A 26,833-nucleotide genomic window follows, 5' to 3' on the forward strand; every position below is an offset into this window, starting at 1 on the left:
CTGTACAGGTCCCTGTGTATTCAGGGTAAGGGTTACTGTACAGGGTCCCTGTGTATTCAGGGTAAGGTTCGCTTACAGGGTCCCTGTGTATTCAGGTTAAGTTTCACTGTACAGTGTCCCTGTGTATTCAGGGTAAGGGTCACTGTACAGGTCCCTGTGTATTCAGGGTAAGGGTCACTGTACAGGGTCGTGTGTATTCAGGGTAAGGGTTATTGTACAATATCCCTGTGTATTCAGGATAAGAGTCACTGTACAGAGTCCCTGTGTATTCAGGGTAACGGTTATTGTACAGGATCCCTTTGTATTCAGGGTAAGGTTTACTGTAAAGCGTCCTGTGTATTCAGGGTAAGGGTCAGTGTACAGGGTCCCTGTGTATTCAGAGTAAGGGCTATTGTACAAGGTTCCTGTGTATTCAGTGTAAGGGTTACGGTACAGGGACCCTGTGTATTCAGGGTAAGGGTCACTGTACAGGATCCCTGTGTATTCAGCGTAAGGGTTACTGTACAGGGTCCCTGTGTATTCAGGGTAAGTGTCACTGTACAGGGTCCCTGTGTATTCAGGGTAAGGGTCACTGTACTGGTCCCTGTGTATTCAGGGTAAGGTTTACTGTACAGGGTCCCTGTGTATTCAGGGTAAGTGTCACTGTACAGGGTCCCTGTGTATTCAGGGTATGGGTCACTGTACAGGTCCCTGTGTATTCAGGGTAAGGGTTATTGTACAGGATCCCTGTTTATTCAGGGTAAGGGTCAATGTACAGGATCCCTGTCTATTCAGGGTAAGGGTCACTGTACAGGGTCCCTGTGTATTCAGGGTAAGGGTTACTGTACCGGGTACCTGTGTATTCAGGGTAAGGGTTATTGTACAGGATCCCTTTGTATTCAGAGTTAGGGTTACTGTACAGGGTTCCTGTGTATTCAGGGTAAGGGTTATTTTACAGGATCCCTGTGTATTCAGGGTAAGGGTCACTGTACAGGGTCCCTGTGCCTTCAGGGTAAGGGTTATTGTACAGGATCCCTGTGTATTCAGAGTAAGGGTCACTGTACAGTGTCCCTGTGTATTCAGGGTAAGGGTTACTGTACACGGTACCTGTATATTCAGGGTAAGGGTTAGTGTACAGGATCCCTGTGTATTCAGGGTTAGGGTCACTATACAGGGTCCCTGTGTATTCAGGGTAAGGGTTATTGTACAGGGTCCCTGTATATTCAGGGTAAGGGCTATTGTACAAGGTTCCTGTGTATTCAGTGTAAGGGTTACGGTACAGGGACCCTGTTTATTCAGGGTAAGGGCTATTGTACAGAATCCCTGTGTATTCAGCGTAAGGGTCACTATACAGGGTCCCTGTGTATTCAGGGTAAGGGTTATTGTACAGGATCCCTGTGTATTCAGGGTAAGGGTCACTGTACAGGGTCCCTGTGTATTCAGGGTAAGGGTTACTGTACAGGGTCCCTGTGTATTCAGGGTAAGGGCTATTGTACAGAATCCCTGTGCATTCAGGGTAAGGGTCACTGTACAGGATCCCTGTGTATTCAGGGTAAGGGTTAAGGTACAGGGACCCTGTGTATTCAGGGTAAGTGTCACTGTACAGTGTCCCTGTGTATTCAGGGTAAGGGTCACTGTACAGGTCCCTGTGTATTCAGGGTAAGGGTTACTGTACAGGGTCCCTGTGTATTCAGGGTAAGACTCACCGAACAGGGTCCCTGTGTATTCAGGGTAAGGGTCACTGTACAGATCCCTGTGTATGCAGGGTGAGGGTTACTGTACAGGGTCCCTGTATAATCAGGGTAAGAGTCACTGTACAGTGTCCCTGTGTATTCATGGTAAGGGTTACTGTACAGGGTCCCTGTGTATTCAAGTTAAGAGTCACTGTACAGGGTCCCTGTGTATTCAAGTTAAGGGTCACTGTACAGGGTCCCTGTGTATTCAGGGTAAGGGTTATTGTACAGGATCCCTGTTTATTCAGGGTAAGGGTCAATGTACAGGGTCCCTGTCTATTCAGGGTAAGGGTCACTGTACAGGGTCCCTGTGTATTCAGGGTAAGGGTTACTGTACCGGGTACCTGTGTATTCAGGGTAAGGGTTATTGTACAGGATCGCTGTGTATTCAGAGTTAGGGTCACTGTACAGGGTCCCTGTGTATTCACGGTAAGGTTTATTGTACAGGATCCCTATGTATTCAGGGTAAGGGTCACTGTACAGGGTCCCTGTGTATTCAGGGTAAGGGTTACTGTACAGGGTCCCTGTGTATACAGGGTAAGGGCTATTGTACAAGGTTCCTGTGTATTCAGTGTAAGGGTTACGGTACAGGGACCCTGTGTATTCAGGGTAAGGGTCACTGTACAGGATCCCTGTGTATTCAGCGTAAGGGTTACTGTACAGGGTCCCTGTGTATTCAGGGTAAGTGTCACTGTACAGGGTCCCTGTGTATTCAGGGTAAGGGTCACTGTACTGGTCCCTGTGTATTCAGGGTAAGGTTTACTGTACAGGGTCCCTGTGTATTCAGGGTAAGTGTCACTGTACAGGGTCCCTGTGTATTCAGGGTATGGGTCACTGTACAGGTCCCTGTGTATTCAGGGTAAGGGTTACTGTACAGGGTCCCTGTGTATTCAGGGTAAGGGTCGCTTACAGGGTCCCTGTGTATTCAGGTTACGTTTCACTGTACATTGTCCCTATGTATTCAGGATAAAGGTCACTGTACAGGTCCCTGTGTTTTCAAGGTAAGGATCACTGTACACGGTCCCTGTGTATTCAGGGTAAGGGTCACTGTACAAGGTACCTGTGTATTCAGGGTTAGGGTCACTGTACAGGGTCCCTGTGTATTCAGGGTAAGGGTTACTGTACAGGTTCCCTGTGTATTCAGGGTAAGGGCTATTGTACAGGATCCCTGTGTATTCAGGGTAAGGGTCACTGTACAGGATCCCTGTGTATTCAGGGTAAGGGTTAAGGTACAGGGACCCTGTGTATTCAGGGTAAGTGTCACTGTACAGGGTCCCTGTGTATTCAGGGTAAGGGTCACTGTACAGGTCCCTGTGTATTCAGGGTAAGGGTTACTGTACAGGGTCCCTGTGTATTCAGGGTAAGTGTCACTGTACAGGGTCCCTGTGTATTCAGGGTATGGGTCACTGTACAGGTCCCTGTGTATTCAGGGTAAGGGTTACTGTACAGGGTCCCTGTGTATTCAGGGTAAGGTTCGCTTACAGGGTCCCTGTTTCTTCAGGTTAAGTTTCACTGTACAGTGTCCCTGTGTATTCAGGGTAAGGGTCACTGTACAGGTCCCTGTGTATTCAGGGTAAGGGTCACTGTACAGGGTCGTGTGTATTCAGGGTAAGGGTTATTGTACAATATCCCTGTGTATTCAGGGTAAGGGTCACTGTACAGAGTCCCTGTGTATTCAGGGTAACGGTTATTGTACAGGATCCCTTTGTATTCAGGTTAAGGTTTACTGTAAAGCGTCCTGTGTATTCAGGGTAAGGGTCAGTGTACAGGGTCCCTGTGTATTCAGGGTAAGGGTTACTGTAGAGGGTCCCTGTGTATTCAGGGTAAGGGTTATTGTACAGGATCCCTGTGTATTCAGGGTAAGGGTTACTGTACAGGTTCCCTGTGTATTCAGGGTAAGGTTCAATGTAGACGGTCCCTGTGTATTCAGGGTAAGGGTTACTGTAAAGGCTCCCTATGTATTCAGGGTAAGAGTTACTGTACAGCTTCCCTGTGTATTCAGGGTAAGGTTTAATGTACAGGGTCCTGTGTATTCAGGGTAAGGGTCACTGTACCGGGTCTCTCTGTATTCAGGGTAAGGTTTACTGTACAGGGACCCTGAGTATTCAGGGTAAGTGTCACTGTTAAGGATCCCTGTGTATTCAGCGTAAGGATTACTGTACAGGGTCCCTGTGTATTCAGGGTAAGTCTCACCGAACAGGGTCCCTGTGTATTCAGGGTAAGGGTCACTGTACAGATCCCTGTGTATGCAGGGTGAGGGTTACTGTACAGGGTCCCTGTATATTCAGGGTAAGAGTCACTGTACAGTGTCCCTGTGTATTCATGGTAAGGGTTACTGTACAAGGTCCCTGTCTATTCAGGGTAAGGGTTATTGTACAGGATCCCTGTGTATTCAAGTTAAGGGTCACTGTACAGGGTCCCTGTGTATTCAGGGTAAGGTTTATTGTACAGGATCCCTGTTTATTCAGGGTAAGAGTCAATGTACAGGGTCCCTTTCTATTCAGGGTAAGGGTCACTGTACAGGGTCCCTGTGTATTCAGGGTAAGGGTTACTGTACAGGGTACCTGTGTATTCAGGGTAAGGGTTATTGTACAGGATCCCTGTGTATTCAGTGTTAGGGTCACTGTACAGGGTCCCTGTATATTCAGGGTAAGGGCTATTGAACACGATCCCTGTGTATTCAGGGTTTGGGTCACTGTACAGGGTCCCTGTGCATTCACGGTAAGGTTTATTGTACAGGATCCCTGTGTATTCAGTGTAAGGGTCACTGTACAGGGTCCCTGTGTATTCAGGGTAAGGGTTACTGTACAGGGTCCCTGTGTATTCAGGGTAAGGTCTATTGTACAAGGTTCCTGTGTATTCAGTGTAAGGGTTACGGTACAGGGTCCCTGTGTATTCAGCGTAAGGGTCACTGTACAGGATCCCTGTGTATTCAGCGTAAGGGTTACGTTACAGGGTCCCTGTTGATTCAGGGTAAGTGTCACTGTACAGGGTCCCTGTGTATTCAGGGTAAGGGTCACTGAACTGATCCCTGTGTATTCAGGGTAAGGGTTACTGTACAGGGTCCCTGTGTATTCAGGGTAAGTGTCAATGTACAGGGTCCCTGTGTATTCAGGGTAAGGGTTATTGTACAATATCCCTGTGTATTAAGGGTAAGGGTCACTGTAGAGAGTCCCTGTGTATTCAGGGTAAGGGTTATTGTAAAGGATCCCTGTGTATTCAGGGTAAGGGTTACTGTAAAGGGTCCCTGTGTATTCGAGGTAATGGTTAGTGTACAGGGTCCCTGTGTATTCATGGTAAGGTTTACTGTAGAGGGTCCCTGTGTATTCAGGGTAAGGGTTATTGTACAGGATCCCTGTGTATTCAGGGTAAGGGTCATTGTACAGGGTCCCTGTGTATTCAGGGTAAGAGTTACTGTACAGGGTGCCTGTGTATTCAGGGTAAGGGTTATTGTACAGGATCCCTGTGTATTCAGGGTAAGGGTTATTGTACAGGTTCCCTGTGTATTCAGGGTAAGGGTCAATGTGATGGTCCCTTTGTATTCAGGGTAAGGGTTACTGTACAGGCTCCCTATGTATTCAGGGTAAGGGTTACTGTACAGGGTCCCTGTGTATTCAGGGTAAGGTTCACTGTACCGTGTCCCTCTGTATTCAGGGTAAGGGTTACTGTACAGGGACCCTGTGTATTCAGGGTAAGGGTTACTGTACAGGATCCCTGTGTATTCAGCGTAAGGGTTACTGTACAGGGTCCCTGTGTATTCAGGGTAAGTCTCAACGAACAATGTCCCTATGTATTGAGGGTAAGGGTCACTGTACAGATCCCTGTGTATGCAGGGTGAGGGTTACTGTTCAGGGTCCCTGTATATTCAGGGTAAGAGTCACTGTACAGTGTCCCTGTGTATTCATGGTAAGGGTTACTGTACAGGGTCCCTGTATATTCAGGGTAAGGTTTATTGTACAGGATCCCTGTGTATTCAAGTTAAGGGTCACTGTACAGGGTCCCTGTGTATTCAGGGTAAGGGTTATTGTACAGGATCCCTGTTTATTCAGGGTAAGGGTCACTGTACAGGGTCCCTGTCTATTTAGGGTAAGGGTTACTGTACAGGGTCCCTGTGTATTCAGGGTAAGGGTTACTGTAAAATGTCTGTGTGTATTCAGGGTAAGGGTTAATGTACAGGGTCCCTGTGTATTCAGGGTAAGGATCATTGTACAGGGTCCCTGTGTATTCAGGGTAAGGATCACTGTACAGGGTACCTGTGTATTCAGGGTTAGGATCACTGTACAGGGTCCCTGTGTATTCAGGGAAAGGGTAACTGTACAGGGTCCCTGTGTATTCAGGGTAAAGGTCACTTTACTGGGTACCTGTGTATTCAGGGTTAGGGTCACTGTACAGGGTCCCTGTGTATTCAGGGTAAGGGTAACTGTACAGGGTCCCTGTCTATTCAGGATAAGGGTCACTGTACAGGGTCCCTGTGTATTCAGGGTTAGGGTTACTGTACATGTCCCTGTTTATTCAGGGTAAGGGTCACTGTACAGTGTCCCTGTGTATTCAGGGTAAGGGTTACTGTACAGGGTCCCTTTGTATTCAGGGTAAGGGTTACTGTACAGGGTCCCAGTATATTCAGGGTATGGGTCACTGTAGAGTGTCCCTGTGTATTCATGGTAAGGGTTACTGTACAGGGTCCCTTTGTATTCAGGGTAAGGTTTATTGTAAAGGATCCCTGTGTATTCAGGGTAAGGGTCATTGTACAGGGTCCCTGTGTATTCAGGGTACGGGTTATTGTACAGGATCCCTGTTTATTCTGGGTAAGGGTCACTGTAGAGGGTCCCTGTGTATTCAGTTAAGGGTTACTGTACAGGGTCCCGTGTTTTCAGGGTAAGGGCTATTGTGCACGATCCCTGTGTATTCAGGGTAAGGGTCACTGTACAGGGTCCCTGTGTATTCAGGGTAAGGGTTATTGTATAGGATCCCTGTGTATTCAGGGTAAGGGTCATTGTACAGGGTCCCTGTGTATTCAGGGTAAGGGTTACTGTACAGCGTCCGTGTGTATTCAGGGTAAGGCTTTCTGTACAGTGTCCCTCTGTATTCAGGGTAAGGTTTACTGTACAGGGTTCCTGTGTATTCAGGGTAAGGGTTACTGTACAGGGTACCTGTGTATTCAGGGTAAGGGTTATTGTACAGGATCCCTGTGTATTCAGGGTTAGGGTCACTGTACAGGGTCCCTGTGTATTCACGGTAAGGTTTATTGTACAGGATCCCTGCGTATTCAGGGTAAGAGTCACTGTACAGGGTCCCTGTGTATTCAGGGTAAGGGTTACTGTACAGGGTCCCTGTGTATTCAGGGTAAGGGCTATTGTACAAGGTTCCTGTGTATTCAGTGTAAGGGTTACGGTACAGGGACGCTGTGTATTCAGGGTAAGGGTCACTGTACAGGATCCCTGTGTATTCAGGGTAAGGGTTATTGTACAGGATCCCTGTGTATTCAGGGTTAGGTTCACTGTACAGGGTCCCTGTGTATTCACGGTAAGGTTTATTGTACAGGATCCCTGCGTATTCAGAGTAAGATTCACTGTACAGGTCCCTGTGTATTCAGGGTAAGGATTACTGTACAGGGTCCCTGTGTATTCAGGGTAAGGGTCGCTTACAGGGTCCCTGTGTATTCAGGTTAAGTGTCACTGTGCAGTGTCCCTGTCTATTCAGGGTAAGGGTCACTGTACAGGTCCCTGTGTATTCAGTGTAAGGATCACAGTACAGGGTCCCTGTTTATTCAGGGTAAGGGTCAGTGTACAGGATCCCTGTGTATTCAGGGAAAGGGTTACTGTAGAGTGTCCCTTTTTATTCAGGGTAAGGGTCACTTTACTGGGTACCTGTGTATTCAGAGTAAGGGCTATTTTACACGATCCCTGTGTATTCAGCGTAAGGGTCACTGTACAGGGTCCCTGTGTATTCAGGGAAAGGGTTACTGTACAGGGTCCCTGTGTATTCAGGTTAAGGGTCACTGTACAGGGTCTCTGTGTATTCAGGGTAAGGGTTATTGTACAGGATCCCTGTGTATTCAAGGTAAGGGTCACTGTACAGGGTCCCTGTTTATTCAGGGTAAGGGTTACTGTACAGGGTCCCTGTGTATTCAGGGTAAGGGTTACTGTAAAGGGTCCCTGTGATTTCAGGGTAAGGGTTACTGTACAGGGTCCCTGTATATTCAGGGTAAGGGTTACTGTACAGGGTACCTGTGTATTCAGGGTAAGGGTTATTGTACAGGATCCCTGTGTATTCAAGGTTAGTGTCACTGTACAGGGTCCCTGTGTATTCACGGTAAGATTTATTGTATAGGATCCCTGTGTATTCAGGGAAAGGTCACTGTACAGGGTCCCTGTGTATTCAGGGTAAGGGTTACTGTACAGGGTCCCTGTGTATTCAGGGTAAGGGCTATTGTACAGGATCCCTGTGTATTCAGGGTAAGGGTTACGGTACAGGGACCCTGTGTATTCAGGGTAAGTGTCACTGTACAGGGTCCCTGTGTATTCAGGGTAAGGGTCTCTGTACAGGTGCCTGTGTATTCAGGGTAAGGTTTACTGTACAGGGACCCTGTGTATTCAGGGTAAGTGTCACTGTACAGGGTCCCTGCGTATTCAGGGTAAGGGTCACTGTACAGGTCCCTGTGTATTCAGGGTAAGGTTTACTGTACAGAGTCCGTGTGTATTCAGGGTAAGGGTCGCTTACAGGTTCCCTGTGTATTCAGGTTAAATGTCACTGTACAGTGTCCCTGTGTATTCAGTGTAAGGGTCACTGTACAGGTCCCTGTGTATTCAGGGTAAGGGTCGCTGTACAGGGTCCCTGTGTATTCAGGGTAAGGGTCACTGTACAGGGTCCCTGTGTATTCAGGGTAAGGTTTACTGTACAGAGTCCCTGTCTATTCAGGGTAAGGGTTATTGTACAGGATCCCTGTGTATTAAGGGTAAGGGTTACTGTAAAGGGTCCCTGTGTATTCAGGGTAAGGGTCAGTTTATAGGGTCCCTGTGTATTCAGGGTAAGGTTTACTGTACAGGGTCCCTGTGTATTCAGGGTAAGGGTTATTGTACAGGATCCCTGTGTATTCAGGGTAAGGATCACTGTACAGGGTCCCTCTGTATTCAGGGTAAGGGATTACTGTACAGGGTCCCTGTGTATTCAGGGTAAGGGTTATTGTACAGGATCCCTGTGTATTCAGGGTAAGGGTTACTGTACAGGGTCCCTGTGTATTCAGGGTAAGGATCAGTGTAGAGGGTCCCTGTGTATTCAGGGTAAGGGTTACTGTACAGGCTCCCTATGTATTCAGGGTAAGAGTTACTGTAAAGCTTCCCTGTGTATTCAGGGTAAGGGTTACTGTACAGGGTCCCTGTGTATTCAGGGTAAGTGTCACTGTACCGGGTCCCTCTGTATTCAGGCTAAGGGTAACTGTACAGGGACACTGTGTATTCAGGGTAAGGGTCACTGTACAGGATCCCTGTGTTTTCAGCGTAAGGGTTACTGTACAGGGTCTTTGTGTATTCAGGGTAAGTGTCACTGTACAGGGTCCCTGTGTATTCAGGGTAAGGGTCACTGTACAGGTCCCTGTGTATGCAGGGTGAGGGTTACTGTACACGGTCCCTGTGTATTCAGGGTAAGTGTCACTGTACAGGGTCCCTGTGTATTCAGGGTAAGGGTCACTGTACAGGTCCATGTGTATTCAGGGTAAGAGTTACTGTACAGGGTCCCTGTGTATTCAGCGTAAGGGTCGCTTACAGGGTCCCTTTGTATTCAGGTTAAGTGTCACTGTACAGTGTCCCTGTGTATTCAGGGTAAGTGTCACTGCACAGATCCCTGTGTATTCAGGGTAATGGTCACTGTACAGGGTCCCTGTGTATTCAGGGTAAGGGTCGCTTACAGGGTCCCTGTGTATTCAGGTTAAGTGTCACTGTACAGGGTCCCTGTGTATTCAGGGTAAGTGTCACTGTACAGGTTCTTGTGTATTCAGGGTAAGGGTCACTGTACCGGGGACCCTGTTTATTCAGGGTAAGGGTTACTGTACAGGGTCTCTGTGTATTCAAGGTAAGGGTCACTGCACAGGGTAACTGTGTATTCAGGGTAAGGGTTACTGTACAGGGTCCCTGTGTTTTCAGGGTAAGGGTTACTGTACAGGGTCCCTGTATATTCAGGGTAAGAGTCACTGTACAGTGTCCCTGTGTATTCATAGTAAGGGTTACTGTACAGGGTCCCTGTGTATTCAGAGTAAGGTTTATTGTACAGGATCCCTGTGTATTCAGGGTAAGGGTCACGGTACAGGGTCCCTGTGTATTCAGGGTAAGGGTTATTGTACAGGATCCCTGTTTATTCAGGGTAAGGATCACTGTACAGGGTCCCTGTCTATTCAGGGTAAGGGTTACTGTACAGGGTCCCTCTGTATTCAGGGTAAGGGCTATTATAGACGATCCCTGTGTATTCAGCGTAAGGGTTACTGTACAGGGTCCCTGTGTATTCAGGGTAAGGGTCACTGTAAAGGTCCCTGTGTATTCAGGGTAAGGGTTACTGTACAGGGTCCCTCTGTATTCAGGATAAGTGTCACTGTACAGGGTCACTGTGTATTCAGGGTAAGGGTCACTGTACAGGTCCCTGTGTATTCAGGGTAAGGGTTACTCTACAGGGTCCCTGAGTATGCAGGGTAATGTACGCTTACAGGGTCCCTTTGTATTCAGGTTAAGTGTCACTGTACAGTGTCCCTGTGTATTCAGGGTTAGGGTCACTGTACAGGTCGCTGTGTATTCAGGGTAAGGGTCACTGTACAGGGTCCCTGTGTATTCTGGGTAAGATTCACTGTACAGGTCCCTGTGTATTCAGGGTAAGGTTTACTGTACAGGGTCCCTGTGTATTCAGTGTAAGGGTTATTGTACATGTTCCCTGTGTATTCTGGGTAAGGGTTACTGTAAAGGGTCCCTGTGTATTCAGGGTAAGGTTCACTGTACCGTGTCCCTCTGTATTCAGGGTAAGGGTTACTGTACAGGGACCCTGTGTATTCAGGGTAAGGGTCACTGTACAGGATCCCTGTGTATTCAGCGTAAGGGTTACTGTACAGGGTCCCTGTGTATTCAGGGTAAGTCTCACTGTACAGGGTCCCTGTGTATTCAGGGTAAGGGTCACTGTACAGATCCCTGTGTATGCAGGGTGAGGGTTACTGTTCAGGGTCCCTGTATATTCAGGGTAAGAGTCACTGTACAGTGTCCCTGTGTATTCATGGTAAGGGTTACTGTACAGGGTCCCTGTGTATTCAGGGTAAGGTTTATTGTACAGGATCCCTGTGTATTCAAGTTAAGGGTCACTGTACAGGGTCCCTGTGTATTCAGGGTAAGGGTTATTGTACAGGATCCTTGTTTATTCAGGGTAAGGGTCACTGTACAGGGTCCCTGTCTATTCAGGGTAAGGGTTACTGTACAGGGTCCCTGTGTATTCAGGGTAAGGGTTACTGTAAAATGTCTGTGTGTATTCAGGGTAAGGGTTAATGTACAGGGTCCCTGTGTATTCAGGGTAAGGATCATTGTACAGGGTCCCTGTGTATTCAGGGTAAGGATCACTGTAGAGGGTACCTGTGTATTCAGGGTTAGGATCACTGTACAAGGTCCCTGTGTATTCAGGGAAAGGGTTACTGTACAGGGTCCCTGTGTATTCAGGGTAAGGGTCACTTTACTGGGTACCTGTGTATTCAGGGTTAGGGTCACTGTACAGGGTCCCTGTGTATTCAGGGTAAGGGTAACTGTACAGGGTCCCTGTCTATTCAGGATAAGGGTCACTGTACAGGGTCCCTGTGTATTCAGGGTTAGGGTTACTGTACAGTGTCCCTGTTTATTCAGGGTAAGGGTCACTGTACAGTGTCCCTGTGTATTCAGGGTAAGGGTTACTGTACAGGGTCCCTGTGTATTCAGGGTAAGGGTTACTGTACAGGGTCCCAGTATATTCAGGGTATGGGTCACTGTAGAGTGTCCCTGTGTATTCATGGTAAGGGTTACTGTACAGGGTCCCTGTGTATTCAGCGTAAGGTTTATTGTAAAGGATCCCTGTGTATTCAGGGTAAGGGTCATTGTACAGGGTCCCTGTGTATTCAGGGTACGGGTTATTGTACAGGATCCCTGTTTATTCTGGGTAAGTGTCAGTGTAGAGGGTCCCTGTGTATTCAGTTAAGGATTACTGTACAGGGTCCCGTGTTTTCAGGGTAAGGGCTATTGTGCACGATCCCTGTGTATTCAGGGTAAGGGTCACTGTACAGGGTCCCTGTGTATTCAGGGTAAGGGTTATTGTATAGGATCCCTGTGTATTCAGGGTAAGGGTCATTGTACAGGGTCCCTGTGTATTCAGGGTAAGGGTTACTGTACAGGGTCCCTGTGTATTCAGGGTAAGGCTTTCTGTACAGTGTCCCTCTGTATTCAGGGTAAGGGTTACTGTACAGGGTTCCTGTGTATTCAGGGTAAGGGTTACTGTACAGGGTACCTGTGTATTCAGGGTAAGGGTTATTGTACAGGATCCCTGTGTATTCAGGGTTAGGGTCACTGTACAGGGTCCCTGTGTATTCACGGTAAGGTTTATTGTACAGGATCCCTGCGTATTCAGGGTAAGAGTCACTGTACAGGGTCCCTGTGTATTCAGGGTAAGGGTTACTGTACAGGGTCCCTGTGTATTCAGGGTAAGGGCTATTGTACAAGGTTCCTGTGTATTCAGTGTAAGGGTTACGGTACAGGGACGCTGTGTATTCAGGGTAAGGGTCACTGTACAGGATCCCTGTATATTCAGGGTAAGGGTTATTGTACAGGATCCCTGTGTATTCAGGGTTAGGGTCACTGTACAGGGTCCCTGTGTATTCACGGTAAGGTTTATTGTACAGGATCCCTGCGTATTCAGGGTAAGAGTCACTGTACAGGTCCCTGTGTATTCAGGGTAAGGATTACTGTACAGGGTCCCTGTGTATTCAGGGTAAGGGTCGCTTACAGGGTCCCTGTGTATTCAGGTTAAGTGTCACTGTGCAGTGTCCCTGTCTATTCAGGGTAAGGGTCACTGTACAGGTCCCTGTGTATTCAGTGTAAGGATCACTGTACAGGGTCCCTGTTTATTCAGGGTAAGGGTCAGTGTACAGGATCCCTGTGTATTCAGGGAAAGGGTTACTGTAGAGTGTCCCTTTTTATTCAGGGTAAGGGTCACTTTACTGGGTACCTGTGTATTCAGAGTAAGGGCTATTTTACACGATCCCTGTGTATTCAGCGTAAGGGTCACTGTACAGGGTCCCTGTGTATTCAGGGAAAGGGTTACTGTACAGGGTCCCTGTGTATTCAGGTTAAGGGTCACTGTACAGAGTCTCTGTGTATTCAGGGTAAGGGTTATTGTACAGGATCCCTGTGTATTCAAGGTAAGGGTCACTGTACAGGGTCCCTGTTTATTCAGGGTAAGGGTTACTGTACAGGGTCCCTGTGTATTCAGGGTAAGGGTTACTGTAAAGGGTCCCTGTGTTTTCAGGGTAAGGGTTACTGTACAGGGTCCCTGTGTATTCAGGGTAAGGGTTACTGTACAGGGTACCTGTGTATTCAGGGTAAGGGTTATTGTACAGGATCCCTGTGTATTCAAGGTTAGTGTCACTGTACAGGGTCCCTGTGTATTCACGGTAAGGTTTATTGTATAGGATCCTTGTGTATTCAGGGAAAGGTCACTGAACAGGGTCCCTGTGTATTCAGGGTAAGGGTTACTGTACAGGGTCCCTGTGTATTCAGGGTAAGGGCTATTGTACAGGATCCCTGTGTATTCAGGGTAAGGGTTACGGTACAGGGACCCTGTGTATTCAGGGTAAGTGGCACTGTACAGGGTCCCTGTGTATTCAGGGTAAGGGTCTCTGTACAGGTGCCTGTGTATTCAGGGTAAGGTTTACTGTACAGGGTCACTGTGTATTCAGGTTAAGGGTCACTGTACAGGTCCCTGTGTATGCAGGGTGAGGGTTACTGTACAGGGTCCCTGTGTACTCAGGGTAAGTGTCACTGTACAGGGTCCCTGTGTATTCAGGGTAAGGGTCACTGTACAGGTCCATGTGTATTCAGGGTAAGAGTTACTGTACAGGGTCCCTGTGTATTCAGCGTAAGGGTCGCTTACAGGGTCCCTGTGTATTCAGGTTAAGTGTCACTGTACAGTGTCCCTGTGTATTCAAGGTAAGTGTCACTGCACAGATCCCTGTGTATTCAGGGTAATGGTCACTGTACAGGGTCCCTGTGTATTCAGGGTAAAGGTCGCTTACAGGGTCCCTGTGTATTCAGGTTAAGTGTCACTGTACAGGGTCCCTGTGTATTCAGGTTAAGTGTCACTGTACAGTGTCCCTGTGTATTCAAGGTAAGTGTCACTGCACAGATCCCTGTGTATTCAATGTAATGGTCACTGTACAGGGTCCCTGTGTATTCAGGGTAAGGGTCGCTTACAGGGTCCCTGTGTATTCAGGTTAAGTGTCACTGTACAGGGTCCCTGTGTATTCAGGGTAAGTGTCACTGTACAGGTTCTTGTGTATTCAGGGTAAGGGTCACTGTTCCGGGGACCCTGTTTATTCAGGGTAAGTGTTACTGTACAGGGTCTCTGTGTATTCAAGGTAAGGGTCACTGCGCAGGGTAACTGTGTATTCAGGGTAAGGGTTACTGTACAGGGTCCCTGTGTTTTCAGGGTAAGGGTTACTGTACAGGGTCCCTGTATATTCAGGGTAAGAGTCACTGTACAGTGTCCCTGAGTATTCATAGTAAGGGTTACTGTACAGGGTCCCTGTGTATTTAGAGTAAGGGTTATTGTACAGGATCCCTGTGTATTCAGGGTAAGGGTCACGGTACAGGGTCCCTGTGTATTCAGGGTAAGGGTTATTGTACAGGATCCCTGTTTATTCAGGGTAAGGATCACTGTACAGGGTCCCTGTCTATTCAGGGTAAGGGTTACTGTACAGGGTCCCTGTGTATTCAGGGTAAGGGCTATTATACACGATCCCTGTGTATTCAGCGTAAGGGTTACTGTACAGGGTCCCTGTGTATTCAGGGTAAGGGTCACTGTAAAGGTCCCTGTGTATTCAGGGTAAGGGTTACTGTACAGGGTCCCTCTGTATTCAGGATAAGTGTCTCTGTACAGGGTCACTGTGTATTCAGGGTAAGGGTCACAGTACAGGTCCCTGTGTATTCAGGGTAAGGGTTACTCTACAGGGTCCCTGAGTATTCAGGGTAATGTACGCTTACAGGGTCCCTTTGTATTCAGGTTAAGTGTCACTGTACAGTGTCCCTGTGTATTCAGGGTTAGGGTCACTGTACAGGTCGCTGTGTATTCAGGGTAAGGGTCACTGTACAGGGTCCCTGTGTATTCTGGGTAAGGGTCACTGTACAGGTCCCTGTGTATTCAGGGTAAGGTTTACTGTACAGGGTCCCTGTGTATTCAGTGTAAGGGTTATTGTACATGATCCCTGTGTATTCTGGGTAAGGGTTACTGTAAAGGGTCCCTGTGTATTCAGGGTAAGGGTCAGTGTACAGGGTCCCTGTGTATTCATGGTAAGTGTTACTGTACAGGCTCCCTATGTATTCAGAGTAAGGGTTATTGTACAGGATCCCTGTGTATTCAGGGTAAGGGTCACTGTACAGGGTCCCTCTGTATTCAGGGTAAGGGTTACTGTACAGGGTCCCTGTGTATTCTGGGTAAGGGTTATTGTACAGGATCCCTGTGTATTCAGGGTAAGGGTTACTGTACAGTGTCCCTGTGTATTCAGGGTAAGGGTCAGTGTGGAGTGTCCCTGTGTATTCAGGGTAAGGGTTACTGTACAGGCTCCCTATGTATTCAGGGTAAGAGTTACTGTACAGCTTCCCTGTGTATTCAGGGTAAGGGTTACTGTACAGGGTCCCTGTGTATTCAGGGTAAGGGTCACTGTACCGGGTATCTCTGTATTCAGGGTAAGGGTTACTGTACAGGGACCCTGTGTATTCAGGGTAGGGTCACTGTAAAGGATCCCTGTGTATTCAGCGTAAGGGTTACTGTACAGGGTCCCTGTGTATTCAGGGTAAGTGTCACTGTACAGTGTCCCTGTGTATTCAGGGTAAGGGTCACTGTACAGGTCCCTGTGTATGCAGGGTGAGGGTTACTCTACAGGGTCCCTGTGTATTCAGGGTAAGTGTCACTGTACAGAGTCCCTGTGTATTCAGGGTAAGGGTCACTTTACAGGTCCCTGAGTATTCAGGGTAAGGGATACTGAACAGGATCCCTGTGTATTCAGGGTAAGGGTCACTGTACAGGTTCCCTGTTTATTCAGGGTAAGGGTTATTGTACAGGGTCCCTGTGTATTCAGTGTAAGGGTTATTGTACATGATCCCTGTGTATTCAGGGTAAGGGTCAGTGTACAGGGTCCCTGTGTATTCATGGTAAGTGTTACTGTACAGGCTCCCTATGTATTCAGAGTAAGGGTTATTGTACAGGAACCCTGTGTATTCAGGGTAAGGGTCACTGTACAGGGTCCCTCTGTATTCAGGGTAAGGGTTACTGTACAGGGTCCCTGTGTATTCTGGGTAAGGGTTATTGTACAGGATCCCTGTGTATTCAGGGTAAGGGTTACTGTACAGTGTCCCTGTGTATTCAGGGTAAGGGTCAGTGTGGAGTGTCCCTGTGTATTCAGGGTAAGGGTTACTGTACAGGCTCCCTATGTATTCAGGCTAAGAGTTACTGTACAGCTTCCCTGTGTATTCAGGGTAAGGGTTACTGTACAGGGTCCCTGTGTATTCAGGGTAAGGGTCACTGTACCGGGTATCTCTGTATTCAGGGTAAAGGTTACTGTACAGGGACCCTGTGTATTCAGGGTAGGGTCACTGTAAAGGATCCCTGTGTATTCAGCGTAAGGGTTACTGTACAGGGTCCCTGTGTATTCAGGGTAAGTGTCACTGTACAGTGTCCCTGTGTATTCAGGGTAAGGGTCACTGTACAGGTCCCTGTGTATGCAGGGTGAGGGTTACTCTACAGGGTCCCTGTGTATTCAGGGTAAGTGTCACTGTACAGAGTCCCTGTGTATTCAGGGTAAGGGTCACTTTACAGGTCCCTGAGTATTCAGGGTAAGGGATACTGAACAGGATCCCTGTGTATTCAGGGTAAGGGTCGCTTACAGGGTCCTTGTGTATTCAGGTTAAGTTTCTCTGTACAGTGTCCCTGTGTATTCTTGGTAAGTGTCACTGTACATGTCCCTGTGTATTCAGGGTATTGGTCACTGTACAGGGTCCCAGTGTATTCAGGGTAAGGGTCGCTCACAGGGTCCCTGTGTATTCAGGTTAGTGTCATTGTACAGGTCCCTGTGTATTCAGGGTAAGCGTCACTGCACAGGGTACCTGTGTATTCAGGGTAAGGGTTACTGTACAGGGTCCCTGTGTTTTCAGGGTAAGGGTTACTGTACAGGGTCACTGTATATTCAGGGTAAGAGTCACTGTTCAGTGTCCCTGTGTATTCATGGTAAGGGTTACTGTACAGGGTCCCTGTGTATTCAGGTTAAGGGTTATTGTACAGGATCCCTGTGTATTCAGGGTAAGGGTCACTGTACAGGTTCCCTGTTTATTCAGGGTAAGGGTTATTGTACAGGAACCCTGTTTATTCAGGGTAAGGGTCACTGAACAGGGTCCCTGTCTATTCAGGTTAAGGGTTACTGTACAGGGTCCCTGTGTATTCAGGGTAAGGGTCAGTGTACAGTGTCCCTGTGTATTCAGGTTAAGGGTTACTGTACAGGATCCCTGTGTATTCAGGGTAAGGATCGCTTACAGGGTCCTTGTGTATTCAGGTTAAGTTTCTCTGTACAGTGTCCCTGTGTATTCATGGTAAGTTTCACTGTACATGACCCTGTGTATTCAGGGTATTGGTCACTGTACAGGTCCCTGTGTATTCAGGATAAGCGTCACTGCACAGGGTACCTGTGTATTCAGGGTAAGGGTTACTGTACAGGGTCCCTGTGTTTTCAGGGTAAGGGTTACTGTACAGTGTCCCTGTATATTCAGGGTAAGAGTCACTGTTCAATGTCCCTGTGTATTCATGGTAAGGGTTACTGTACCGGGTCCCTGTGTATTCAGGGTAAGGGTTATTGTACAGGATCCCTGTGTATTCAGGGTAAGGGTCACTGTACAGGGTCCCTGTTTATTCAGGGTAAGGGTTATTGTACACGAACCCTGTTTATTAAGTGTAAGTGTCACTGTACAGGGTCCCTGTCTATTCAGGGTAAGGGTTACTGTACAGGGTCCCTGTGTATTCAGGGTAAGGGTCAGTGTACAGTGTCCCTGTGTATTCAGGGTAAGGGTTACTGCACAGGGTCCCTGTTTATTGAGGGTAAGGGTTACTGTACAGGGTCCCTATGTATTCATGGAAAGGGTTACTGTACAGAGTCCCTGTGTATTCAGGGTAAGGGTCGGTGTACAGTGTCCCTGTGTATTCAGGGTAAGGGTTACTGTACAGGCTCCCTGTGTATTCAGGCTAAGATTTACTGTACAGAGTCCCTGTGTATTCAGGGTAAGGGTTACTGCACAGGGTCCATGTGTATTCAGGGTAATGTTTACTGTACAGATTAGCTGTGTATTCAGGGTAAGGGTTACTGTACAGGGTCCCTGTGTATTCAGGGTATGGGTTACTGTACACGGTCCCTGTGTATTCAGGGTAAGGTTCAGTGAACACTGTCCCTGTGTATTCAGGGTAAGGGTTACTGTACAGGGTCCCTGTGTATTCAGGGTAAAGTTTACTGTACAGGGTACCTGTGTATTCACGGTAAGGGTTACTGTACATGGTCCCTGTGTATTCAGGGTAAGGGTCAGTGTACAGTGTCCCTGTGTATTCAGGGTAAGGGTTACTGTACAGGGTCCCTGTGTATTCAAGGTAAGGGTCACTGTACAGGGTCCCTGTTTATTCAGGGTTAGGGTCACTGTACAGGGTCCCTGTGTATTCAGGGTAAGGGTTACTGTAAAGCGTCCATGTGTATTCAGGGTAAGGGTTCATGTATAGGGTCCCTGTGTATTCAGGGTAAGGATCACTGTACAGGGACCCTGTATATTCAGGGTAAGGGTCACTGTACAGGGTAACTGTGTATTCAGGGTTAGGGTCACTGTACAGGGTCCCTGTGTATTCAGGGTAAGGGTCACTGTACAGGGTCCCTGTATATTCAGGGTAAGGGTTACTGTACAGGGTCCCTCTCTATTCAGGGTAAGGGTTATTGTACAGGATCCCTGTGTATTATGGGTAAGGGTTACTGTAAAGGGTCCCTGTGTATTCAGGGTAAGGGTCAGTGTATAGGGTCGCTGTGTATTCAGGGTAAGGGTTATTGTACAGGGTCCCTGTGTATTCAGGGTAAGGGTCACTGTACAGGTCCATGTGTATTCAGGGTAAGAGTTACTGTACAGGGTCCCTGTGTATTCAGGTTAAGGGTCGCTTACAGGGTCCCTGTGTATTCAGGTTAAGTGTCACTGTACAGGGTCCCTGTGTATTCAGGGTAAGGGTTACTGTACAGGGTCCCTCTCTATTCAGGGTAAGGGTTATTGTACAGGATCCCTGTGTATTATGGGTAAGGGTTACTGTAAAGGGTCCCTGTGTATTCAGGGTAAGGGTCAGTGTATAGGGTCGCTGTGTATTCAGGTTAAGTGTCACTGTACAGTGTCCCTGTGTATTCAGGGTAAGTGTCACTGCACAGATCCCTGTGTATTCAGGGTAATGGTCACTGTACAGGGTCCCTGTGTATTCAGGGTAAGGGTCGCTTACAGGGTCCCTGTGTATTCAGGTTAAGTGTCACTGTACAGGGTCCCTGTGTATTCAGGGTAAGTGTCACTGTACAGGTTCTTGTGTATTCAGGGTAAGGGTCACTGTTCCGGGGACCCTGTTTATTCAGGGTAAGGGTTACTGTACAGGGTCTCTGTGTATTCAAGGTAAGGGTCACTGCACAGGGTAACTGTGTATTCAGGGTAAGGGTTACTGTACAGGGTCCCTGTGTTTTCAGGGTAAGGGTTACTGTACAGGGTCCCTGTATATTCAGGGTAAGAGTCACTCTACAGTGTCCCTGTGTATTCATAGTAAGGTTTACTGTACAGGGTCCCTGTGTATTCAGAGTAAGGGTTATTGTACAGGACGCCTGTGTATTCAGGGTAAGGGTCACGGTACAGGGTCCCTGTGTATTCAGGGTAAGGGTTATTGTAAGCATCCCTGTTTATTCAGGGTAAGGATCACTGTACAGGGTCCCTGTCTATTCAGGGTAAGGGTTACTGTACAGTGTCCCTGTGTATTCAGGGTAAGGGCTATTATACACGATCCCTGTGTATTCAGAGTAAGGGTTACTGTACAGGGTCCCTGTGTATTCAGGGTAAGTGTCACTGTACAGGGTCCCTGTGTATTCAGGGTAAGGGTCACTTTACAGGTCCCTGAGTATTCAGGGTAAGGGATACTGAACAGGATCCCTGTGTATTCAGGGTAAGGGTCACTGTACAGGTTCCCTGTTTATTCAGGGTAAGGGTTATTGTACAGGGTCCCTGTGTATTCAGTGTAAGGGTTATTGTACATGATCCCTGTGTATTCTGGGTAAGGGTTACTGTAAAGGGTCCCTGTGTATTCAGGGTAAGGGTCAGTGTATAGGGTCCCTGTGTATTCATGGTAAGTGTTACTGTACAGGCTCCCTATGTATTCAGAGTAAGGGTTATTGTACAGGATCCCTGTGTATTCAGGGTAAGGGTCACTGTACAGGGTCCCTCTGTATTCAGGGTAAGGGTTACTGTACAGGGTCCCTGTGTATTCTGGGTAAGGGTTATTGTACAGGATCCCTGTGTATTCAGGGTAAGGGTTACTGTACAGTGTCCCTGTGTATTCAGGGTAAGGGTCAGTGTGGAGTGTCCCTGTGTATTCAGGGTAAGGGTTACTGTACAGGCTCCCTATGTATTCAGGGTAAGAGTTACTGTACAGCTTCCCTGTGTATTCAGGGTAAGGGTTACTGTACAGGGTCCCTGTGTATTCAGGGTAAGGGTCACTGTACCGGGTATCTCTGTATTCAGGGTAAAGGTTACTGTACAGGGACCCTGTGTATTCAGGGTAGGGTCACTGTAAAGGATCCCTGTGTATTCAGCGTAAGGGTTACTGTACAGGGTCCCTGTGTATTCAGGGTAAGTGTCACTGTACAGTGTCCCTGTGTATTCAGGGTAAGGGTCACTGTACAGGTCCCTGTGTATGCAGGGTGAGGGTTACTCTACAGGGTCCCTGTGTATTCAGGTAAGTGTCACTGTACAGAGTCCCTGTGTATTCAGGGTAAGGGTCACTTTACAGGTCCCTGAGTATTCAGGGTAAGGGATACTGAACAGGATCCCTGTGTATTCAGGGTAAGGGTCGCTTACAGGGTCCTTGTGTATTCAGGTTAAGTTTCTCTGTACAGTGTCCCTGTGTATTCATGGTAAGTGTCACTGTACAGGTCCCTGTGTATTCAGGGTATTGGTCACTGTACAGGGTCCCAGTGTATTCAGGGTAAGGGTCGCTCACAGGGTCCCTGTGTATTCAGGTTAGTGTCACTGTACAGGTCCCTGTGTATTCAGGGTAAGCGTCACTGCACAGGGTACCTGTGTATTCAGGGTAAGGGTTACTGTACAGGGTCCCTGTGTTTTCAGGGTAAGGGTTACTGTACAGGGTCCCTATATATTCAGGGTAAGAGTCACTGTTCAGTGTCCCTGTGTATTCATGGTAAGGGTTACTGTACAGGGTCCCTGTGTATTCAGGTTAAGGGTTATTGTACAGGATCCCTGTGTATTCAGGGTAAGGGTCACTGTACAGGTTCCCTGTTTATTCAGTGTAAGGGTTATTGTACAGGAACCCTGTTTATTCAGGGTAAGGGTCACTGAACAGGGTCCCTGTCTATTCAGGTTAAGGGTTACTGTACAGGGTCCCTGTGTATTCAGGGTAAGGGTCAGTGTACAGTGTCCCTGTGTATTCAGGTTAAGGGTTACTGTACAGGATCCCTGTGTATTCAGGGTAAGGATCGCTTACAGGGTCCTTGTGTATTCAGGTTAAGTTTCTCTGTACAGTGTCCCTGTGTATTCATGGTAAGTTTCACTGTACATGACCCTGTGTATTCAGGGTATTGGTCACTGTACAGGGTCCCTGTGTATTCAGTGTAAGGGTCGCTTACAGGGTCCCTGTGTATTCAGGTTAAGTGTCACTGTACAGGTCCCTGTGTATTCAGGATAAGCGTCACTGCACAGGGTACCTGTGTATTCAGGGTAAGGGTTACTGTACAGGGTCCCTGTGTTTTCAGGGTAAGGGTTACTATACAGTGTCCCTGTATATTCAGGGTAAGAGTCACTGTTCAATGTCCCTGTGTATTCATGGTAAGGGTTACTGTACCGGGTCCCTGTGTATTCAGGGTAAGGGTTATTGTACAGGATCCCTGTGTATTCAGGGTAAGGGTCACTGTACAGGGTCCCTATGTATTCAGGGAAAGGGTTACTGTACAGAGTCCCTGTGTATTCAGGGTAAGGGTCGGTGTACAGTGTCCCTGTGTATTCAGGGTAAGGGTTACTGTACAGGCTCCCTGTGTATTCAGGCTAAGGTTTACTGTACAGAGTCCCTGTGTATTCAGGGTAAGGGTTACTGCACAGGGTCCATGTGTATTCAGGGTAATGTTTACTGTACAGATTAGCTGTGTATTCAGGGTAAGGGTTACTGTACAGGGTCCCTGTGTATTCAGGGTATGGGTTACTGTACACGGTCCCTGTGTATTCAGGGTAAGGTTCAGTGAACACTGTCCCTGTGTATTCAGGGTAAGGGTTACTGTACAGGGTCCCTGTGTATTCAGGGTAAAGTTTACTGTACAGGGTACCTGTGTATTCACGGTAAGGGTTACTGTACATGGTCCCTGTGTATTCAGGGTAAGGGTCAGTGTACAGTGTCCCTGTGTATTCAGGGTAAGGGTTACTGTACAGGGTCCCTGTGTATTCAAGGTAAGGGTCACTGTACAGGGTCCCTGTTTATTCAGGGTTAGGGTCACTGTACAGGGTCCCTGTGTATTCAGGGTAAGGGTTACTGTAAAGCGTCCATGTGTATTCAGGGTAAGGGTTCATGTATAGGGTCCCTGTGTATTCAGGGTAAGGATCACTGTACAGGGACCCTGTATATTCAGGGTAAGGGTCACTGTACAGGGTAAATGTGTATTCAGGGTTAGGGTCACTGTACAGGGTCCCTGTGTATTCAGGGTAAGGGTCACTGTACAGGGTCCCTGTATATTCAGGGTAAGGGTTACTGTACAGGGTCCCTCTCTATTCAGGGTAAGGGTTATTGTACAGGATCCCTGTGTATTATGGGTAAGGGTTACTGTAAAGGGTCCCTGTGTATTCAGGGTAAGGGTCAGTGTATAGGGTCGCTGTGTATTCAGGGTAAGGGTTATTGTACAGGGTCCCTGTGTATTCAGGGTAAGGGTCACTGTACAGGTCCATGTGTATTCAGGGTAAGAGTTACTGTACAGGGTCCCTGTGTATTCAGGGTAAGGGTCGCTTACAGGGTCCCTGTGTATTCAGGTTAAGTGTCACTGTACAGGGTCCCTGTGTATTCAGGGTAAGGGTTACTGTACAGGGTCCCTCTCTATTCAGGGTAAGGGTTATTGTACAGGATCCCTGTGTATTATGGGTAAGGGTTACTGTAAAGGGTCCCTGTGTATTCAGGGTAAGGGTCAGTGTATAGGGTCGCTGTGTATTCAGGTTAAGTGTCACTGTACAGTGTCCCTGTGTATTCAGGGTAAATGTCACTGCACAGATCCCTGTGTATTCAGGGTAATGGTCACTGTACAGGGTTCCTGTGTATTCAGGGTAAGGGTCGCTTACAGGGTCCCTGTGTATTCAGGTTAAGTGTCACTGTACAGGGTCCCTGTGTATTCAGGGTAAGTGTCACTGTACAGGTTCTTGTGTATTCAGGGTAAGGGTCACTGTTCCGGGGACCCTGTTTATTCAGGGTAAGGGTTACTGTACAGGGTCTCTGTGTATTCAAGGTAAGGGTCACTGCACAGGGTAACTGTGTATTCAGGGTAAGGGTTACTGTACAGGGTCCCTGTGTTTTCAGGGTAAGGGTTACTGTACAGGGTCCCTGTATATTCAGGGTAAGAGTCACTCTACAGTGTCCCTGTGTATTCATAGTAAGGTTTACTGTACAGGGTCCCAGTGTATTCAGAGTAAGGGTTATTGTACAGGATCCCTGTGTATTCAGGATAAGGGTCACGGTACAGGGTCCCTGTGTATTCAGGGTAAGGGTTATTGTAAGCATCCCTGTTTATTCAGGGTAAGGATCACTGTACAGGGTCCCTGTCTATTCAGGGTAAGGGTTACTGTACAGGGTCCCTGTGTATTCAGGGTAAGGGCTATTATACACGATCCCTGTGTATTCAGCGTAAGGGTTACTGTACAGGGTCCCTGTGTATTCAGGGTAAGTGTCACTGTACAGGGTCCCTGTGTATTCAGGGTAAGGGTCACTGTAAAGGTCCCTGTGTATTCAGGGTAAGGGTTACTGTACAGGGTCCCTCTGTATTCAGGATAAGTGTCACTGTACAGGGTCACTGTGTATTCAGGGTAAGGGTCACTTTACAGGTCCCTGTGTATTCAGGGTAAGGGTTACTGTACAGGGTCCCTGAGTATTCAGGGTAATGTACGCTTACAGGGTCCCTTTGTATTCAGGTTAAGTGTCACTGTACAGTGTCCCTGTGTATTCAGGGTTAGGGTCACTGTACAGGTCGCTGTGTATTCAGGGTAAGGGTCACTGTACAGGGTCCCTGTGTATTCTGGGTAAGGGTCACTGTACAGGTCCCTGTGTATTCAGGGTAAGGGTTACTGTACAGGGTCCCTGTTTATTCAGTGTAAGGGTTATTGTACATGATCCCCGTGTATCCTGGGTAAGGGTTACTGTAAAGGGTCCCTGTGTATTCATGGTAAGTGTTACTGTACAGGCTCCCTGTGTATTCAGAGTAAGGGTTATTGTACAGGATCCCTGTGTATTCAGGGTAAGGGTCACTCTACAGGGTCCCTCTGTATTCAGGGTAAGGGTTACTGTACAGGGACACTGTGTATTCTGGGTAAGGGTTATTGTACAGGATCCCTGTGTATTCAGGGTAAGGGTTACTGTACAGTGTCCCTGTGTATTCAGGGTAAGGGTCAGTGTGGAGTGTCCCTGTGTATTCAGGCTAAGGGTTACTGTACAGGCTCCCTATGTATTCAGGGTAAGAGTTACTGTACAGCTTCCCTGTGTATTCAGGGTAAGGGTTACTGTACAGGGTCCCTGTGTATTCAGGGTAAGGGTCACTGTACCGGGTCTCTCTGTATTCAGGGTAAGGGTTACTGTACAGGGACCCTGTGTATTCAGGGTAGGGTCACTGTAAAGGATCCCTGTGTATTCAGCGTAAGGGTTACTGTACAGGGTCCCTGTGTATTCAGGGTAAGTGTCACTGTACAGTGTCCCTGTGTATTCAGGGTAAGGGTCACTGTACAGGTCCCTGTGTATGCAGGGTGAGGGTTACTCTACAGGGTCCCTGTGTATTCAGGGTAAGTGTCACTGTACAGAGTCCCTGTGTATTCAGGGTAAGGGTCACTTTACAGGTCCCTGAGTATTCAGGGTAAGGGTTACTGAACAGGATCCCTGTGTATTCAGGGTAAGGGTCGCTTACAGGGTCCTTGTGTATTCAGGTTAAGTTTCTCTGTACAGTGTCCCTGTGTATTCATGGTAAGTGTCACTGTACAGGTCCCTGTGTATTCAGGGTATTGGTCACTGTACAGAGTCCCAGTGTATTCAGGGTAAGGGTCGCTTTCAGGGTCCCTGTGTATTCAGGTTAGTGTCACTGTACAGGTCCCTGTGTATTCAGGGTAAGATTCACTGCACAGAGTACCTGTGTATTCAGGGTAAGGGTTACTGTACAGGGTCCCTGTGTTTTCAGGGTAAGGGTTACTGTACAGGGTCCCTGTATATTCAGGGTAAGAGTCACTGTTCAGTGTCCCTGTGTATTCATGGTAAGGGTTACTGTACAGGGTCCCTGTGTATTCAGGTTAAGGGTTATTGTACAGGATCCCTGTGTATTCAGGGTAAGGGTCACTGTACAGGTTCCCTGTTTATTCAGGGTAAGGGTTATTGTACAGGAACCCTGTTTATTCAGGGTAAGGGTCACTGTACAGGGTCCCTGTCTATTCAGGTTAAGGGTTACTGTACAGGGTCCCTGTGTATTCAGGGTAAGGGTCAGTGTACAGTGTCCCTGTGTATTCAGGTTAAGGGTTACTGTACAGGATCCCTGTGTATTCAGGGTAAGGATCGCTTACAGGGTCCTTGTGTATTCAGGTTAAGTTTCTCTGTACAGTGTCCCTGTGTATTCATGGTAAGTTTCACTGTACAGGACCCTGTGTATTCAGGGTATTGGTCACTGTACAGGGTCCCTGTATATTCAGGGTAAGGGTCGCTTACAGGGTCCCTGTGTATTCAGGTTAAGTGTCACTGTACAGGTCCCTGTGTATTCAGGATAAGCGTCACTGCACAGGGGACCTGTGTATTCAGGGTAAGGGTTACTGTACAGGGTCCCTGCGTTTTCAGGGTAAGGTTTACTGTACAGTGTCCCTGTATATTCAGGGTAAGAGTCACTGTTCAATGTCCCTGTGTATTCATGGTAAGAGTTACTGTACCGGGTCCCTGTGTATTCAGGGTAAGGGTTATTGTACAGGATCCCTGTGTATTCAGGGTAAGGGTCACTGTACAGGGTCCCTGTTTATTCAGGGTAAGGGTTATTGTACATGAACCCTGTTTATTAAGTGTAAGTGTCACTGTACAGGGTCCCTGTCTATTCAGGGTAAGGGTTACTGTACAGGGTCCCTGTGTATTCAGGGTAAGGGTCAGTGTACAGTGTCCCTGTGTATTCAGGGTAAGGGTTACTGCACAGGGTCCCTGTTTATTGAGGGTAAGGGTTACTGTACAGGGTCCCTATGTATTCAGGGAAAGGTTTACTGTACAGAGTCCCTGTGTATTCAGGGTAAGGGTCGGTGTACAGTGTCCCTGTGTATTCAGGGTAAGGGTTACTGTACAGGCTCCCTGTGTATTCAGGCTAAGGTTTACTGTACAGAGTCCCTGTGTATTCA

This window comes from Pristiophorus japonicus, chromosome Y (genome assembly GCF_044704955.1).
Source record: "Pristiophorus japonicus isolate sPriJap1 chromosome Y, sPriJap1.hap1, whole genome shotgun sequence".
NCBI lineage: Eukaryota > Metazoa > Chordata > Chondrichthyes > Pristiophoridae > Pristiophorus > Pristiophorus japonicus.